The sequence below is a fragment of the Protopterus annectens genome, chromosome 8.part0 (assembly GCF_019279795.1).
Source record: "Protopterus annectens isolate FY-2018-M chromosome 8.part0, PAN1.0, whole genome shotgun sequence".
Lineage (NCBI taxonomy): Eukaryota > Metazoa > Chordata > Ceratodontiformes > Protopteridae > Protopterus > Protopterus annectens.
This window is the reverse complement of record NC_056741.1, coordinates 1,660,411,857-1,660,430,813: the sequence shown is the minus strand read 5'-3', so window position 1 is coordinate 1,660,430,813 and position 18,957 is coordinate 1,660,411,857. Positions and strand designations below refer to the sequence as shown.

The following is an 18,957-nucleotide window of genomic DNA, read 5'->3' as shown; positions in this document are numbered from 1 at the left end:
ACTTAACTCTGACAAAAAAAAAACAAACAAAAAAGGAACATAAATACCATTGTCTGCTTAAAATTCCCAGTACACAGTGAAAAAAATATATATATAACACTTACGTCTTCCAATTGTATATTTGTTATTTTTTTATATGTGCACATCATTCTGTGATCAAGTCTTTCCTTAAGCACCTTACAGACTTGGGGTATCTATGTTTTTAATATTCTTTTTATTGAACATTTCAAAATATACAATACTTTCGTCACTCTAAAACACCAAAACATTTTTCTGTTTATTTTAACCCTTGTTTTGCAACAATGGTACATGCAGAAATACTCTTTATACAACAGTGCCTAACATACCACTCTTCTGTTTATATGCATAATGCAACCTTTACATTTTAACATAGTAATACTAATTCACTTCTTTATTTTACCCATTCCCACACTCTTTTTGAAGAGACTACCATATATTTTTAGCTACAGGCCCTTATATATACACCAATGAAACATGATGTAAAAATGCAGTACCCTCTCTACCCACTTGAAATTGACATTGTCCTCTTATAGATATTCATAATGTTATCTTCTAATATATTTCCCAGTACCTTCTTCCATTCCGTCTTTACCTTCCCCCTACTTTTCTTATACCCCTGGGCTGACAGTACATGCCTATATGTTCTCATATTACTGACCTTCTTTTTGCAGCTTATCTTCCAGAGTTTAGCTATAAAATGCCTTACTCATCTTCCCAGATACAGTAACTACTCCTTCTCTTACTTTTTCCTCCCATCCTTCTTCCTACCTAATCTCAAGAATAGAACCTTCCAATATTTTGGAAGTTGCTTCTCATACACTCTTTCACATTCATCTGCACATCCGTTCCATACATGTATAACTGCCTGACACTCCTAAAACATATGCAGATTCCAACCCTCCTTCTCTGCACTTCTGCAACATTTCCCCTTCCCCACCTTCCAACATGTCTGGAAGAGGCGGGCTCTGAACCTCCTATGTACTGATCCCATATAATAGGTACAGTTTTTAATTTATTGTACCTTTTCCATACCTCATGCCATTCGTCTTCCAATGTAGTTATGCCCCCAGCTGTTTCCTTCCTCCTTAATTTGTCCATCCTGTGGCTCATGTCAAATAAACTTCTATGTATCTTTTCACGTTTATATTCTAGTTGCAAATTCCTATCTTCATTATTACTGATTTATATCACTTCCGCTTGAACTGATCCTTAGTTAGATCTGTCAGTTTCAGTTGTATAAACTGTAATCATTTACCTGCCTTTAGAGCTTCAGGCCAAATCTTTCCATCCCTTCCACCCAACTTATAAATCTCTAACTGTATGCTAAATCATCTGTCTTATTCAACCTGTTTCTCTTCTATGTCCTCCATTTCAGAGTTTTACTTGAATTTTGACATTGAAATTATTCCATGCAGTCATTAACCTGAGCTCCTTAAAAGTATCACCTCTACATACTTCTACATTCCAGAACCCCAAATTACCTTTTAATGTAATACTGCCCCCTCCACATCCTTCCCCTCTCCACCTTCCTGTGCCTCTAAAAAAATGCATCCCTGCCTGCAGATACATCTGAAAATCAGACATTCCCTGTCCTCCTCACCTTCTCCCTGCCTTAGCCTTCCTTTAGTTATTATACACCATATCATTAATCCTTATTTATGTATCTATCACAAGTAATTTGTATCTTCGGAATACACATGGGCGATACTTAACCACATATAGTACCCTCAAAAATATCATCATCTGCAGCACATTTCTTCATGCCACTAATATGCTATATTTACTAAATCACCTGCTGGACCAGCAACAACTCACTATAAAATCCCTGCGCTGTCTGACCTATAGTCCTGTAAATCCTTATACTTTGCTCACTATAGAATCCCTGCACTGTCTGACCTATAGTCCTGTAAATCCTTGTACTTTGCTCACTATAAAATCCCTGCGCTGTCTGACCTATAGTCCTGTAAATCCTTGTACTTTGCTCACTATAAAATCCCTGCGCTGTCTGACCTATAGTCCTGTAAATCCTTGTACTTTGCTCACTATAAAATCCCTGCGCTGTCTGACCTATAGTCCTGTAAATCCTTGTACTTTGCTCACTATAAAATCCCTGCGCTGTCTGACCTATAGTCCTGTAAATCCTTATACTTTGCTCACTATACAATCCCTGCGCTGTCTGACCTATAGTCCTGTAAATCCTTATACTTTGCTCACTATAAAATCCCTGCGCTGTCTGACCTATAGTCCTGTAAATCCTTCTACTTTGCTCACTATAAAATCCCTGCGCTGTCTGACCTATAGTCCTGTAAATCCTTATACTTTGCTCACTATAAAATCCCTCCGCTGTCTGACCTATAGTCCTGTAAATCCTTATACTTTGCTCACTATAGAATCCCTGCGCTGTCTGACCTATAGTCCTGTAAATCCTTATACTTTGCTCACTATAAAATCCCTGCGCTGTCTGACCTATAGTCCTGTAAATCCTTATACTTTGCTCACTATAGAATCCCTGCGCTGTCTGACCTATAGTCCTGTAAATCCTTGTACTTTGCTCACTATAAAATCCCTGCGCTGTCTGACCTATAGTCCTGTAAATCCTTATACTTTGCTCACTATAAAATCCCTGCGCTGTCTGACCTATAGTCCTGTAAATCCTTATACTTTGCTCACTATAGAATCCCTGCGCTGTCTGACCTATAGTCCTGTAAATCCTTATACTTTGCTCACTATAAAATCCCTGCGCTGTCTGACCTATAGTCCTGTAAATCCTTATACTTTGCTCACTATAGAATCCCTGCGCTGTCTGACCTATAGTCCTGTAAATCCTTATACTTTGATACTTTCCTTTCAACTCCTCTGTTATTTTACCTTCAATTATTCAAGTTATTACTTGCACAGAATTACATTCAGGTGCAGCATTTATTCTAAATAATTCAGAGATCCACCAGACCTCTTCTAGAACAAGATCCAGTCTGTGTTTTGCAACATAAAATGTTCTGCAAGGGGCCTAAAAATTTTCCACCTACATGATACCCTTTTCAGGCACTCTTGTGACCTCTGTGATAAATCCTCAATCACCAAAACAAATAAGATCATGAGCCAAAAGGCACCCTTAATTTGTACCCCTCCCTACCTTTACTGTGCTCATTAATTCCTCACTTAATCGCAGCCTCACCTCAGAGAAATCATGTAATACTTGCTCCATCCCCTAAACCTTAGCATCACTACTATCTCTTCTAAAATGAAATCCCAATAACCAGTATCAAGTGTCTTAGAAATATAAAAAAAAAAATAGAATCTCTGCATGGTTCCAGCTTGTCAATATCCCCTGAAATAATACATTTCCTCAGCTGCTACCAGCTCTCTTCCATTGTCCGCCCATTACAAACCCACTCTGGACTATCCCTTTATAAAATTGTTCTATCTTTTTAGTGTAGGATGTACTTGAGAAATTACAGGAAAATATAGGTTGACACACCAATTGCTGTTTTTTTTTTAATTCCGTTGTTTCTGCCGACCATCTAGTTAGTAATCACACTGGACGGAGGACATACATCCCTTTGCCATTATTACTTGGATAAAATAGAAAAACTTTTAATATTGATATAAACCATCTCTCAAAGCCGTGCTTTGAAACTTTTTCAGGAGAAGTTGGATTTGTACTGGATGGTCTACATCAATGCATTTGGCAGTATTATTATTATTATTATTATTATCATTATTGTTATTATTTGGAAGTTTTATACAAACCAAGTGAAATTATTTGAAAACTCTATTGAAGTTTTATTCTGTTTTCATTTGATCCACCTGTAAATGGCAGTCCAGCATCTGAATACACGTGCATTAATTTCATGCACATTATCAGACCGTGCCTGTTTAGTCCTTGGCTGCTCCTTGTCAATCAGAGGTCATCAAGATCACAGGCAGGACCTCACCCCCTTGTACCATAAAGATGACTGCTTCACTTATGTTTTAAATTTAATGTCCCTGTACTGACCAGTTAGCTGTTTGAAGTAGCTGCCATCATTGCCATGGCTTTGGAAAGGAAGTCAGACTGGTCACTTCTTGACATGAACATGTGCATTTCAAGTCCATTTTTGCTTGTAAGCTGTCACGGTCATTTGTGTCCCTTATTATTAGTGCTGTATAATGTGATGTTGTACATCATATACAGAATCCCTCTTTCAGATAGGAGTTTTGCACAGACATTGTTAAATTGAAAGCTTGCATTGACATTACATTAAAGGAACAATACACTTATTCTAAGCCAGTGTGGTTTTGTAAAACTGATGGATTTTGTAAGTCCTGGCAGGTGGTAGACATGATGATTTGTAACTCATGATTATGCTAGAAATGGGCCTAGGCTAATAAAAAAAACCTGATAAGTAAAGCTAATCCATGTGATGCTGTGGTATGCCTTATTTCTGCACCTCACTTGGCTTTCCTGTCTTAATGGATTCATCTATTGCCTGCATGTTGTACCTTCTCTTAAAGTACATTCTGCTTATGCACCTCTGTGTGTGCAAAGAAATACTTTTCTTATTTCAGCTTTAAAAGCATGACTTCCTTTTCTCCCTATCCTTATATCATAATCTCACAGTATCTTTCATCATTTTAATATTTTTTTTCTGTATCTTCCTTGCAATGTAATTAAGTAGCTTATATTTTTAGTGTAGCATTTCCTTCTCTAACTAAAATCTAAAAAAACTAAAATAACTCTCTTCTCAGTTCTCATACACTATATGTGAGCTGTTATTACATTCTAGTAGTACAGCATTTGTGATCAGTTGTGCTGAACTCTGGAATTAGCATCCCTATGTTTGGTAATGTTTTTTGTTTTGTGTTAGTTTATTTGACATTTATTTACCAGGAAAGTCTGGATTGGGTAATATCCAATTTTCAGTGGAGGCCCAGGGAGAAAAGCTCCATATTGACATAATATGGTTACAGTTAAATAAAGTTATTGCAAAACCTCATACAGAAAAACAACATATTAACTAAGTAAAATTCAACTTCACTTCAAACAATGAGCCTATACATACATGCGGCAAATATTTGAACATATAATATATATATATATATATATATATATATATATATATATATATATATATATAGAGCAAGTTAAAAAAGGGCATTGCCAGTAGTTAAAGTATTTACAAGTTGCAGTTCATAGAGATAACATTAAACACACTGAATACAGTCTTTGGAACAGATTTGACTAAATAATACAGCCTAGGTGAAAATATATTTGTCCTTTATCTAAGTAATAGATTTAATTAATACTTCATAGTCAAAGTTTGTGGAGTGGAAGGAGGGAGGGGCTAGTTCGTCCTGGGGTAGTGCATGAACAGAGCCAAGTATTATTTATGTATCAGCCTCCTCTGTCTAGATTTGGTGCCTAGATTACATATTAGAGAATAAAACAACTTGCATGAAAAGACAGAAGAATGACAATTGCTAGTTCAGTTACACCATTGTATTGTTTTATTCAGCACCATTATGTTAGCTACATCTGCTACATATTCTTAATATATACAACTTTTGCATCATATCTGCAGTATGCTTATCACTTGTTTATGTCCTGGGTTATTATTGACAGCTGCCAATCAAATCATATGACGTGAACTTTGCTAACAAAGGAAATGTATATAAATCTTGAAAGAGTGCATTATTGCAGTTTGTGTGGTTTGTGTGCTGAGTCACCCTTTTTCTAATTCATCCGTCATTCAATTATAATCTGCATGCAGTATTACCTGAACTAGTTAGTAATTGTTAATTTATGAAAATGTAATATCTGCTATAAACTTTACAAGTTTTCCAATAGCAGAATGCTTCTCAGTTATGTGTCACTGTTATCTACTATGGTATTATATTCTAACAGTACATTTATCATAGTTGTATTATGTAAGCAGAAGGCTTATAGTCTTTTTTTCTTGCCAAGATGGTGCAACTACCACCCGTCAGTTGCCTTGATCTCTTGTTTCTACACCCCAGTATCTATTATGTATTTATTTATTTATTTTTCAGTGTTGACTGGGTTGGTCCCACTAGGGTAGTAGCCTTTTTTCAGTGGACATCTGAGGTAGTATTTATGCTACTAGGGAAAATTTGACTAAGGGATTGGGAGCTTCCCTTACTCTTCATATGGAGACATGATTGATAGTGACACTTCTTGCTTCTGGTCCGAGCAGAAAGGCGGCTTGGAGAAACAGGGAACAGCATGGAGAATAACAATGTTTATTATAGTTACGTTGTGATCAGAAAAGATGATGTTGGAGTAAAGGAGAAGGCAGGCAAGCCTTTGCAAGTGAGTTTTCAACCGGAGGATGTAGTAGTAGTGACTAGAATGGCAGAGACAAAGGAGAAAAGAAATGAGATGAAGGATAAGCAGAAGGAGTTGCTAGTGAAGGAGGTCGAACCTTCACAGGACACAGAAATGTTCAAGGCAGAAGCCAAATTGTAATTGTTAAACCCTCCAGTTGGGAGGGTCAAGAGATGCCAACTTCAAAGAGTTAATTGAGCAGAGTGAGCCAGAAAGTGAGAAAGCAGCGTCGTGGCATGGGATAATGGAGAGGATACAGGAATAAGATGTAGAAAACATAAGAAGAGAAATGAGAAAGCCCTGTGCACAAAGCACAAGAGAAGGTGCAAAAAGGAAGAGAAGAAGCAGAGATAAAGAAGTCTCATGTAAGAATAAGCAGTAAGAAGGAAAGGGAGCTTGAATGGTATGAAATGTGGGACAATGTCTTTGCACCACTGGGTATCGCACCCAGACAGGCACAGCATTGATTCACATTCATAAAGACTCATGTTGTGACAATGCTTTTGAAATGGGACAGTGTATGGGAGGCGTTCTAAAACAATATGGAAAAAAAATGACAGTCCTTGGAATTTGTATGGTATGCAAGCGTTTAATAGACAAGCAACAAAGAAAATGTTTGTGCAATTTCATACTGAAATAGAAAAAGAGACTTTGAGAGACTATTTAAAGACTGTGTTTGAAGATGTTATGGACATTACAAAAGTTTATGACAATAGAGGTTTATGGACAGGGAGCTGGGTATGTGGTGTTGTTTTGCAAATGAAAAATGAAAACATAATACATGTACCTAGTATAATTAATGTAGATGGATATAGAGGGTTTGTGAAATATTGGGGTCAACCAAAGACATGCTTTTGTGGTAAGAATGACCATTTAATTAGTAATTGTGATAAAAGAAAATATTTTATTTGTGGAAAACCAGGTCATGAAGCAAAAAGATGTGAACAAAAATGTGTAAAATGTGAGCAAACAGGACATTCATGGAGGTTTTGTGATATAAATGGAAATGAAATAGGGGAAGAGAAAGGAGACCAAGTGAGAGAAATTATAGAGTATAATGTAGAAATGAGACAAGACGATAAGGAAAAGGATGGCATAAAGGTAAAGGTTAAAGAGTTAAGAAACTCAAAAGTGTGATCCACAGCAGAAAAAAGGTGAGTGAAAGTCCAGTAGATAAAATTCAATGAACAAGTTTATTAGATGAAAACCACACAGTAATAAATCCCTCAAGCGCTTTCGCTCAGTGCAATACTGAGCTTTATCAAGATGAACACCATGTAACAACCGCTCCTATTTAAATGCTTAAAAATAATCATGTGATCAATTAAATAAAAACTGATTGATAAAATATCACCTGCAAGTACTTAGTACTAAAAGGGCTACATATAAAACCAGTTAAATAGCCTTACCAAAATATTGCTTATATGTATAAAGGCTCGAAACATAAACTTCTTGCCAAACACTGTTCAACAAAAACGAAACAAAACAGAACATTAAATGGATAATGATACAATCGAAATAATAAATAAATAATGAGTACTAAGTGAATGTAAAAAAATAGATAAAAAATAAATAAAAAATGTGTATCAGTTCTTTGGGAGAATGTTAAGTATATAAATATCAATTTTATGTTGTATTATTATAATGCTGCAAAATGGCCAGGGCTTAATGATAACATGAATTTGAGCAGTGTTTTGAAATTAAGAAGAGCCAAATTATAATAATACAACATAAAATTGATATTTATACACTTAACATTCTCCCAAAGAACTGATACACATTTGTTATCTATTTTTTATCTATTTTTTATCTATTTTTTTACATTCACTTAGTACTCATTATTTATTTATTATTTCGATTGTATCATGATCCATTTAATGTTCTGTTTTGTTTCGTTTTTGTTGAACAGTGTTTGGCAAGAAGTTTATGTTTCGAGCCTTTATACATATGTGAAATATTTTGGTAAGGCTATTTAACTGGTTTTATATGTAGCCCTTTTAGTACTAAGTACTTGCAGGTGATATTTTATCAATCAGTTTTTATTTAATTGATCACATGATTATTTTTAAGCATTTAAATAGGAGTGGTTGTTACATGGTGTTCATCTTGATAAAGCTCAGTATTGCACTGAGCGAAAGCGCTTGAGGGATTTATTACTGTGTTGTTTTCATCTAATAAACTTGTTCGTTGAATTTTATCTACTGGACTTTCACTCACCTTTTTTCTGCTGTGGATCACACTTTTTAATTTTTTGGCTTCAGTCAGTCGTTTGTGTTCACTGTTAAAGAGTTAAGAATAAATGAGTGACGCGAAAGGGAGTTAAAGAAAAGGTAGATGAGATTGGTAATTCGAGTGAAGGTGGAAGCAAAGCTGGAATGATTAAAAGCAAAAGAAATTCCACTGGAAAAAGAGTTAAGGATAGAAAATGTACATTTAAAAATATAGGTTTGGGAGAGAATAAAAAAGGAAAAGGATGAAAATAACAAATATATGTTTCAGAAAGTGAAAATCTTAGCCAGAAATGTGAACAGTAAAAATAATGTTAAAAGAAGGTTAGGTGTTTTGGAATGATGTGGGTGGGCCACTGGATATGGATATTATAATATTATTAGACACAAGAATTGTAAAAAAAAGGAGAGAGGAGACAAGTAAACAAATTATGGGAAGATAAAGTTACGTGGAATATAAGAGAAGTTACCTGCTCAGGTATCACAATTTTAAGTAAAAAAAAATCAATCCTTTTGGATTATACATTACTGATATTAGGGAGAATGACAATATTAGATGTAAGATGGAAGAACCAAGTATATAGAATTATTACAATAAATCCATATGTTTTTACAGAAGCAAATGGAGATAATGTTTAGTAAGATTCTTAATTATGTTAGTACCAGAGAGGCCACAAAAGTACCTCACAAAGAAGATCCTAGTCATTAAACACTTGTCCTATATGGACAGACTCAAAAAACTACAACTATTCTCTGTCTCATATTGCCTACTTAGAGGCAATCTCTACTTGACTTACAATGCCATGTATGACCCAGCTCTGTTAAAAATGCTACAACTAAAGAAATCCCAATCCATCTGCACCACATGCTCCAGAGACCTTAACCTCATTACCACAATCAACAGAACATGCTGGAGGGACAGGTTCATAACTCAGAGACTGCCCATGCTATGGAATAGACTTCCCATACATGTCAAGCAGAACACCTCACTGTCCCTTTTCAAGAAAAATCTTGGAGTGGATGGGAAATAGAAAATTCACATTGGGGATCACTCCAGTGGCTCTACTCAACAGAGGCACTAGGAACTAAGGTTGGTTGGCAGGGTAATCCTATGGGCTAGGCTTGTAAAGGCTCCAGGGCCATTAGCCTAGTACACACCTATGAACCTATTAATATGCAAATAGTACTGGTGGGAGATTTTAATTATGATGCAAGTCAAAGGAGAAGAGAAGGGGCAGATATGAAGGTAATTTTGGAGATAAAACATGGAGAGTTGTATTTATAAGACAATAAACACTGGATCTGTAAAAGAGGTAATTTGTGAACAGAAATTGATTATTTTATAAATCCAGAGAGTTTAAAAATGATAGCTAAAGGGATAAAAATAGCAGTGTTTTCAGATCATGTAGCAATATAGCCAGAGATGCAAGAAAAAGAATGATATGTAAAAACAGGTAGAGGTATTAAAAAATAAATGAAACTGAATTAAATCAACAAGCAAGAAAAGTGATTATACAAATATGGACAGATCATATAGGTATGAAAATGTTTTATAAGGACTGGACAAGTTGGTGGATACGTTTGAAAGAAAAATATATGAAAGTGGTTTTAGAATAGCAAGAAATAAAAAGATCACAAGGTAAGTATAATTCCAGTGATATCAGTTATCAAGCATTTAAAGATATAATAAGTAATAGAGAAGGAAAAAAGAGGAAGTAGAACCTTAGTTAAGTAAATTGGTAACAGAAAATAGGAGCATAATAAGAATTAAAGAAAGAGAAAGGAAAGACAGTAAATACACAGAATGAAATTATGGATGTAATAAAAGAGCATACTATGAATACATTTTCCTCATGTAAAACTAATAGAAGACATAAATGATTAAATTAACTGAAGAAGATAATGAAGAAATAGAAATAAAGATATCAACGGAAGAATGATTAAATTAACTGAAGAAGATAATGAAGAAATAGAAATAAAGATATCAACGGAAGAATCATTAAATGTTTTGAAAACAGTAAATGTAGAATCAGCTACAAGATTGGATGGAATTTGTTATTTAAAGATATGTTAGAATGGCAAACAAATTATTTTCTAGAGGTATTAAATGAATGGTTAGAGAAAGGAATTGAAGATGAAAGAATATGTATGGGAGTGATGAAATTCATATGAAAAAAGGTGAAAAATTGATATTAAAAATTGGAGACCGATAGCATTGAATGCTGTAGATTATAAGATATTTGTGAAAAAAGAAGAACAGAAAGCAAGGTAAATAATTTGTTGAATGATACAATATTTGGGATAAAAGGAAAAGGAAATCAGGAACTTTTAATGATAAGGGAAGTGGTAGATGGTAGAATAAATAGAAATGCAGAGCTTAGAATCTTAACAGGAGATGTGAGCAAAGTATTTGATAAGATACAACATGAAATATTACAGGAAATTTTAAAAGTATATAACTTAAGTAAGAAAATAATTAAATACAATAAGAATAAAGTGAGATTAACTATAAATAGTTGGTTAAGTAAGGAGATAGAAATAAGAAGTGGTGCAACACAGATATATCCAGCAAGCAGTGCCTTATTTGCATTAATTATAAACACAGTGGTTAACATAATAAAGTTAACTTTGAGGAGAGCTGAGTATTGTACAATAGAAGGAGTTCAAGTGCCAGTAGTGTTTTCTTTTGCATTTTAATTAGAAAAATGAAGAATATTAATAAGGAAAGGAGTAAAGGACTAGGACTGCTAGGTAAAATAGAAGGTATTCAGTTTAATAAAGAAGAGATATACATTTTAAGCAAAAAATTGTTAAGGAACAACAGACTTTTATACAGTGGAAGAATGTGATTGATAAAATAAGAAATATTTGTATGTTTAGGAGAACATATAAACTGACGTTAAGGGAAAAAAAGCATATTTAATTATCGCTGTTATACTGGGCAAAGTAGCATATTTAGCAAGTGCGTTTATAGTACCAAGATAGTATGAGAAAGAATTAATGTCTGTGCTGTTTTCATATATATGGGAATTAAGACTGAACCCAGTTAAGAGATGAATACTGTATGTTAAAAAACATGAAGGAGGATTGGAGTTAATCATCCAATTGTACATATAGTATCATTGAATGCATATATATATATATATATATATATATATATATATATATATATATATATATGTTGTGCCCTTCGGCTTTTCCCGGTTAGGGGTCGCCACAGCGGAACTCCGGTCCGCTAATGATTGGCAGTAGATTTTTACGTGCCGAGTTGCCAGCCCTGATGCACAACCTTCAACAAAGGTATGCCCATTCATGCATGTCTCCACACAGAAGACGCTCTAGCTGAGAATCGAACAGGACAACGTCTTACTGTGAGTCGACAATGCTACCGCAGCACCACCACCTCAGTTTTATATATATATATATATATATATATATATATATATGAAATATTGATATGGTTAAAGGAAAAAGAAGATTGATAATGAGGATAATGAAAGAAAAATATAAAGAAAGTTGGGAGAGACAAATATTTAAAAGAGGGAATGGATATTTAAGTGCAGAAATTAAACTATATCAAGAAAAAATGTTATTGTGGAAAATCATTTTGGATAATATAGAGAAAAATAGAAAGGAATGGTGTAAATTTAATGAATAAATACTATTATAGCTTTCCATGGAGCCATTTGGAAGATGAAAAATAAAAGCTTTTAAAGCAAGATTAGAAAGATATATTTTGAATGTACAGATTTTGTTTTGGAGGTTAATGATTAATACGCTTCAAGTAAAGGCCAATAAGCCATATTAAAAACAGAAGAAATAATTTTTATTTATTGTGGTAAGGTAGAGACTACTACACATGTTTTTTTAGAATGTGAAAGAGTAATACAATTATAGAAGAAAATATATGAATAGGAAAACATAAAAGGTTTGAAAAGTATTAAAGACATAAATATGGACATGGTAGAATATGGATATTATGGTGAAAAAAAGATGTCATTAACTTAGATAAAAAAATTGTTTTGTATAGTATGGATCATTTGGAATGAAAGGATAAATGAGATAAAATATAAGGGAAAATGGATATTATCAGAGATTTTGAAAAATACAATTTTGGTTGTGGGGAAAAAGTAGGGGAAGTCAAGAAAGTGAAGGAGAAAGTTTAATGCGTTAAACATGTGTTGTAACTAAGATAAAAAGTCTAAATGTTTGTAAATAATTGCAAATAATTTGTATATGTTGTATGTATAATGTATAATGTATAATATAGATTTTAATAAAGGACTCCTAGTCTTTGTGAGGTGATCACTAGGTGGAGACAGAGGCCTGTTACTGGTGATCACTGAATCCAAGATGGAAGCTGTGAGTGGAGTTGAGCTGCAGAAGGAGGAAAAAAGAAACTGTAAATCAGAAGGAAAATTTGTTTTGGAGGTGAATGTCATGGCATCATGGGATCTGGGTGATTTTTGTTTTACTAAAATGATAGAAGAAGCAAAACCAGAAGAATCAGAGGCCATGCAGTGGAGTATGGTAATGGACAAAATATTTGGCATTAAGGAGATGACAGAGACTGAAGAATGCTGTAAATGATGGTGTGGATATAGATAGGGCATATCTGGCCAGTTGAGTAACTGAATTTAAGGGCATGATCTCCTTCAGGCTTTTAGGAAGATGGAACAGAGAACATTAAACAGAGAGAGAGAGAGAGAGAAACTGGCAGCAGTGTTTCCAGAGTAAAGACTTCTACATCAACAGTAGTAGGTTCCAGTAGCAGACTACAGAAAGAAAAGGATGTGCAGGTCCAGTGGAAACAGACTGAGGTAGTTGAGAGCTGGCGGAAAAGCCTGTGATGAGGGAGACAACAAATTATGAACAGCAAATAAACAGGCACTGTGTTTTAAACAATGTTGCTATGCTGTTAGAATTCAATTTGACTGAAATTAGGCATTAATGCATGTTGGAACTGAATCTTTCTGTGAAATAACTTTTGAGACATTTGCATTAGCAGAAAATGTGTTAATGAATGTGAAAAAATATCTCCTTGGAAGGACTATATTTCTCACAATTTAAAAGTACAGTTAAAAAGAAAACTGTTGTTACAATTTAGAACAGCTGAGATAGAAGAGAATGAAATTAAAAATGCTTTTTTTTTCTAAGCATATGTCATGTTGTGCATGCTATTAAAAAAAGATGTGGATGACAGAAAAGTATGGACTGGGGGCTTTGAAGTATATGTAACTTTAAAAACAGAAAATATACCTAATGTGATAATAACAAATGAGGAAAAAGGGAGTATTAAATACTGGGGCCAGCAAAAATCATGTTTTTTCTGTGAGAATGAATCGAATTTAATCAAGAGTTTGGATATTCTACAAATAACTGCAAACCATATTGTAGGAAATCTGGAAGTGAGGAGCATTTTTGGTTTGATTGTCCACAAATTAATTAAAACAGGCAAAGTTAGGAAAATGAGAGGGAAGAAATAATTTTTATGCAAGAAAGGGTAGAAGTGAATGATGAAAAGATGGGGTGGGGAATGAACGAAAGGAAGTACGAAAAAAAATATAGAAAAGGATGCACTGAATGAAGTACACAAACTAATGAAAAAGAAACACACAGACTGATGGAAACAGGTTTAGGGTATTAGAAACAGAGGAGGAAGAATAGGAAGATATGAGTCCTGAGAAAATAACAAGGCAGATGTATAAGCAGAAGGGTGAGAAGTAGAAAAAGGAGGCCAGAAGATGAACTGAAAAAAATGCAAAAAATGGAAAATGTTAATATAAGTATAGCATCACTGAATGTGAATAGCATGAAAGGTAATGTTCATAAGTTCGTACGAGGCTAACTGTCCTTGTGGGCTATTTTGAGCCTAGTGAATTAACCCATGTGAGAATCAAACCCTGCACCCTGTGTCTGTAAGGTAAACAACTTAACCATTATGCCAATCTCCCATTAGATGACTGATGGTGTTGGTATGAGTAAACCTCAAAGGCCTCCAAAACACAACAGTACAGGCACAAAGCACACTCCGAATATTAAGCCTACATTCTCACATAGCACAAGGAATCTCAAATTCAGAGATACTGAGCCCATAAGGCAAACATCAACACAACCAAACATTCCTGTTATAGGTGACTCCATTGTAAAACATACAGATGAGCCTCTTATAGGCTGAGCAAGGAAACAGTAACAGCTAGTTGCTTGTCTGGTGCCAGGATCTGTCAGCTCATGCATACACTCATTTGAACAAATATCAGTATGACTCTGTTATAGTTCATGCCATTGTCAATGACTTGAGCTGAACCACCTTAGATTACACGATGGACCTGTCAGACTCTGTGTCCAAGGCAGATATGAGGCTAACATTGAGCAGCATTCTTCCATCTCCAAGGATGATGCCAAGATATTAGCAAAAAATAATTGATTTCAATAATGGGCTTAGTTTTTATGTCATTCTAAGAGGGGGGTGGGTCAAATATTTGTCAGCCTGGGAGTATGTGATCGACAGACCACATACTTCAAGGATAGCCTGTCCCTTTCCCCTCTAGGGACTTCACTTACTGGCAAAGACATTGTTCACCCCTATAGTGCCTTTATAGGCAATGCCTACATGATAAACCTACCAACATAACAAAACAAGCAAAGGAAAATATGAGGGTGTTACTGATCAATGATAGGAGCTTGAGAAAAAGAAACTCCACTCCCTACAAGCCCTTCTTACCTGGAAGACAATGATGTCTATGTAGTGACTAGTTTAAAATAGCAGAGAGCTCTCCAGCTGTGCAGGGATATAATGTCTTTGACATATTTAGACCAACTAGTGTGCAGGAGGGGTAAAAAGGTTGAGATGTCTCAGTCAACATCCAGATGAGACTCACATCAAGGTTGGTAAAGCAACATGATGCACTAGAGCTTCTTCATGTCCAAATAACCAGCAGAAAGGTCCCATACCATATATTAGCTAGCTACAGAACTCTTTCTATGACAAATGAAAGCCACAACACCTATATACAGGAACGAGAGTCACTCAGTATTAAATCCAATATCATTTTCCTAGGTGATCTAAACTATCCAACTCTAGACTAGGAAACCTACGCCACCACTAGTGCACAAGTGCAGAGGTTCATGGGTTTGGTCAATACAAACACTCTGGAACAATTAGTCAGAGCAACTACTATTGGATATTGTCCTTAGTAATATGGGAGCATCTTGCAACATCCCTTGTGTACCTTCATCATTTGTTTGGTCTGACCTTAAAGCAGTCTCCTTTGAAATAAAACTCAAACCACAGATCCCTTCAACCTAAGGTACCTTTAGAAATTTCTGTAAGATAAACTACCTACTCCTAAGTGATACATTTGCAAACTTCAAATCCCCACCAAACCCATGTAACTACACTGATTATGCAGAAATGTAGACCACCACACTATACCAGCATGTAAACAGCTACACAGATGCAGCTGTACCTCATAGGAAAAAGTGCAGGGCAACCCCCAGAAACAAACCCACATGGTTGAGCCAGAATATCAACAAGCTTTATAATAAAAGGAAAAGAGTTTTGACCAAAAGTAAGAAGAGTAATTTTCAGAATTTTAGAGCTCTTGTGAATGATATAAACAACTCAGAAGCTTAATAAAATCCACCAAAGTCAAGTCTGAGGCTAACATAGCTACCCAAGCCAAAGACAATCACGAGGCATTTTTTAGTTATGTTTGTAATCTCAAAAGCACAATGCAGCAGTGTGCTGAATTTATTTGAACAATGTTACCTGTACTGAGGCTGAAGATGTAGTGAACCAACCTCTCTGATTCACTTAGTTCTAACTTTAGCCCTTTCTCCCCTCCGTCTGTCCCTTAAGATATACCTGAAACTGAAAAACAGTAGAAGGATACTCCTCCAACAAAACAAAACCAAAAAACAGTAGACCTGAAACTGGTTCACCTGCAGCTAATACACAAGACCAAGTCCTAGAAGTCATGCCAAAAACTAAAGATACTGCATTGATGGGTCCTGACAAAATTCCTGGATACAGCTTAAGTAGCATGAAACATGATTTAGCCACACCCCTAGCAACACTGTTCAATCTCAGCCTTCATACAGGTTGTGCCAAGTGAATGGAGAACAGCTACAGTCATTCCTCTGCATAAGGTATGATCTTCCACAGAACCAGGCATTTACACACCCATAAGTCTGGCCAGCCTCATATGCATAGCCATGGGAAGACTTATCATGGAATTAATCAATAAGGACATAGGGAACCTCCAAACTCTGGACCAGTCTCAGATTGGATTCATTAAGGGCAGGTCATACTTACTCAACCTTGTGTATTTTTTAAAAAGGTCACCAAAGCACTGGATGAAGGCAAAATGGTACACACCACATACCGCAACCTGACCAAAGCTTTTGACACACTTCCCCACTCAGGCATAGTAGAAAAGCTAAATAAACTGGAATAAATCCCTGTAGAACCCACTGGATTGCCAACTGGCTCACTGGATGCAGATAATCAAAATAAGAGAAGTTTCCCCACATAGAGACCAGTCCCCAATGGAGTCGTCCAGGTTCTGTGCTGGGAACTCTCCTGTTTGATAACTACTTTTATGAAGTTGTATTCTTTGGGAAGTCATCTACCCCAGGGAAGTTATGCATTGACAGTATGCTGCTAAGAGTTGACCCAGTTGTTCGGGATTTGGGAACTTATATGGACAATGACCTAACATTTGACCAACATACGTCCATTGTTGTAAGGAAGTCTTTCTATATTGCACAGCTTATAACCAAATGGATTTAGTCTAGATCTAGGGATGTAATTGTCCCCCCTCTACTCAGGCCTCATTAGGTCAATCTTTGAATGTAATGCCCCCTTTGACATCTATCTATATGTCCAGACACATGCAACAACTGTAACACCCACAGAGGTACCTTACTAAAAGGATAAAAGGCCTAAACAACATGTCCTACATGGACTGACTTAAGACTTTCACTATACTCTGTAACCTACAGACTGCTAAAATGTTAGCTGTGTCTGGCATATAAAGCATCCTCTGACATATTACTGATAGATTTACTGCACATCAGATATATACCTCTTCTACGACATCAACAGAAGAATTTTGAGGGACAGGCAGAGGATACAGCTGCTCTGAAACAGACCCCTCATCCACATAAAACAAAATTCATCCATGTCCATTTTTAAGTGCAACTTAGATCTATGAATAGTAATCAAAAAATGTACCCTAGGACTGCCCCTTCTACTACTATTGGACAGCTGCAGCTTTTAAATTCTTTATCCCATGCATATGGGTCCCCTCATATTATCTATGTTATGATCCCAGTTATTCTTATTAGGAGTGACATATAATTGTCAACAATGGGATGGGTAATGCCAATCTATGACCAAATGGGATAGGCTAATTAGAGCACCAAAAGGGAAATTGGCTAGGCTGAAATGGCCTGGAATGGCAGCCAGCCTAGGACTTACCTATGAGCATATGAAAAAAGAGATGCATCAGTAATTTCTTTATATGGCATAAGATGTGCATATAAAAAGAAATGGGCAGGATTTGAGATGATGTGGAAAAGAAAAGTGGTGTGGACTATAGGGAGTGATATATGTCCAGGTACTGCAGTATTACTAAAAAAGCAAAGAGAAAAAACATTAGATATAATAGTGATGGTGGTAGCAGGGGAGTATTAGCGTGTGATGTAAGAAAGGGGCAGACGGTGTTTACAATAGTAGTAGGATGTGTGTATACAATGTAAACTGAAAGAAAAAATGTTTGAGTAAATTCACAATTATGTGATAGTAAATATGTCTATTATGGTGGTGGGAGACTTTAATTGTAATTTTTTGTTGTACTTTAAGAAAGGTGAAAGGGAAGACAGCACAAGATATAAAAATGCTGAGAGGTGGTAAATAATGGTAGGTTAAGAAGATGTAACGTGAGAGAATATACTTACAAGAGTGGGTTACTTAAACAGAAATTGATTATACACAGCAAGATAAATTACCCAAAGGATAAACGAGCCACTGCTAATGAATGGTAATGCTACCCAAGTACAAAGTAAACAAACAGTGGAATGAAACACGGTATCCTTCTTCATGCACAAAAACTCTATACACTCTTATATAAAAAACGAACAAGGTTAGCACTTTCACCACCAGACAGGTGGCTTCTTCAGACCATATAACAAACATAAAGTAAAAACATTTTATATATTTACAGAGTTATCACATCCACAAGTGCATATAACCAATTTGGAAAGCAACACCCATTGCAACGTCACATTGCATATTTACGCCGTATGTAGAAACAACAGACCATTTAAGGTGACAGCATGAAAAGCATTTTAACTTCATGTTCTGCTTGTCAAAACTAA

The 18,957-nt window shown here is 35.5% G+C and overlaps 1 protein-coding gene across 1 annotated transcript in view; it reads left to right on the top strand.

The window, feature by feature from the left end:
- The window catches only part of ESAM (endothelial cell adhesion molecule), an 863,910-nt gene that overhangs the window by 646,258 nt on the left and 198,695 nt on the right, over positions 1 to 18,957 (top strand). The gene's annotated exons all lie outside the window — the stretch shown is intronic.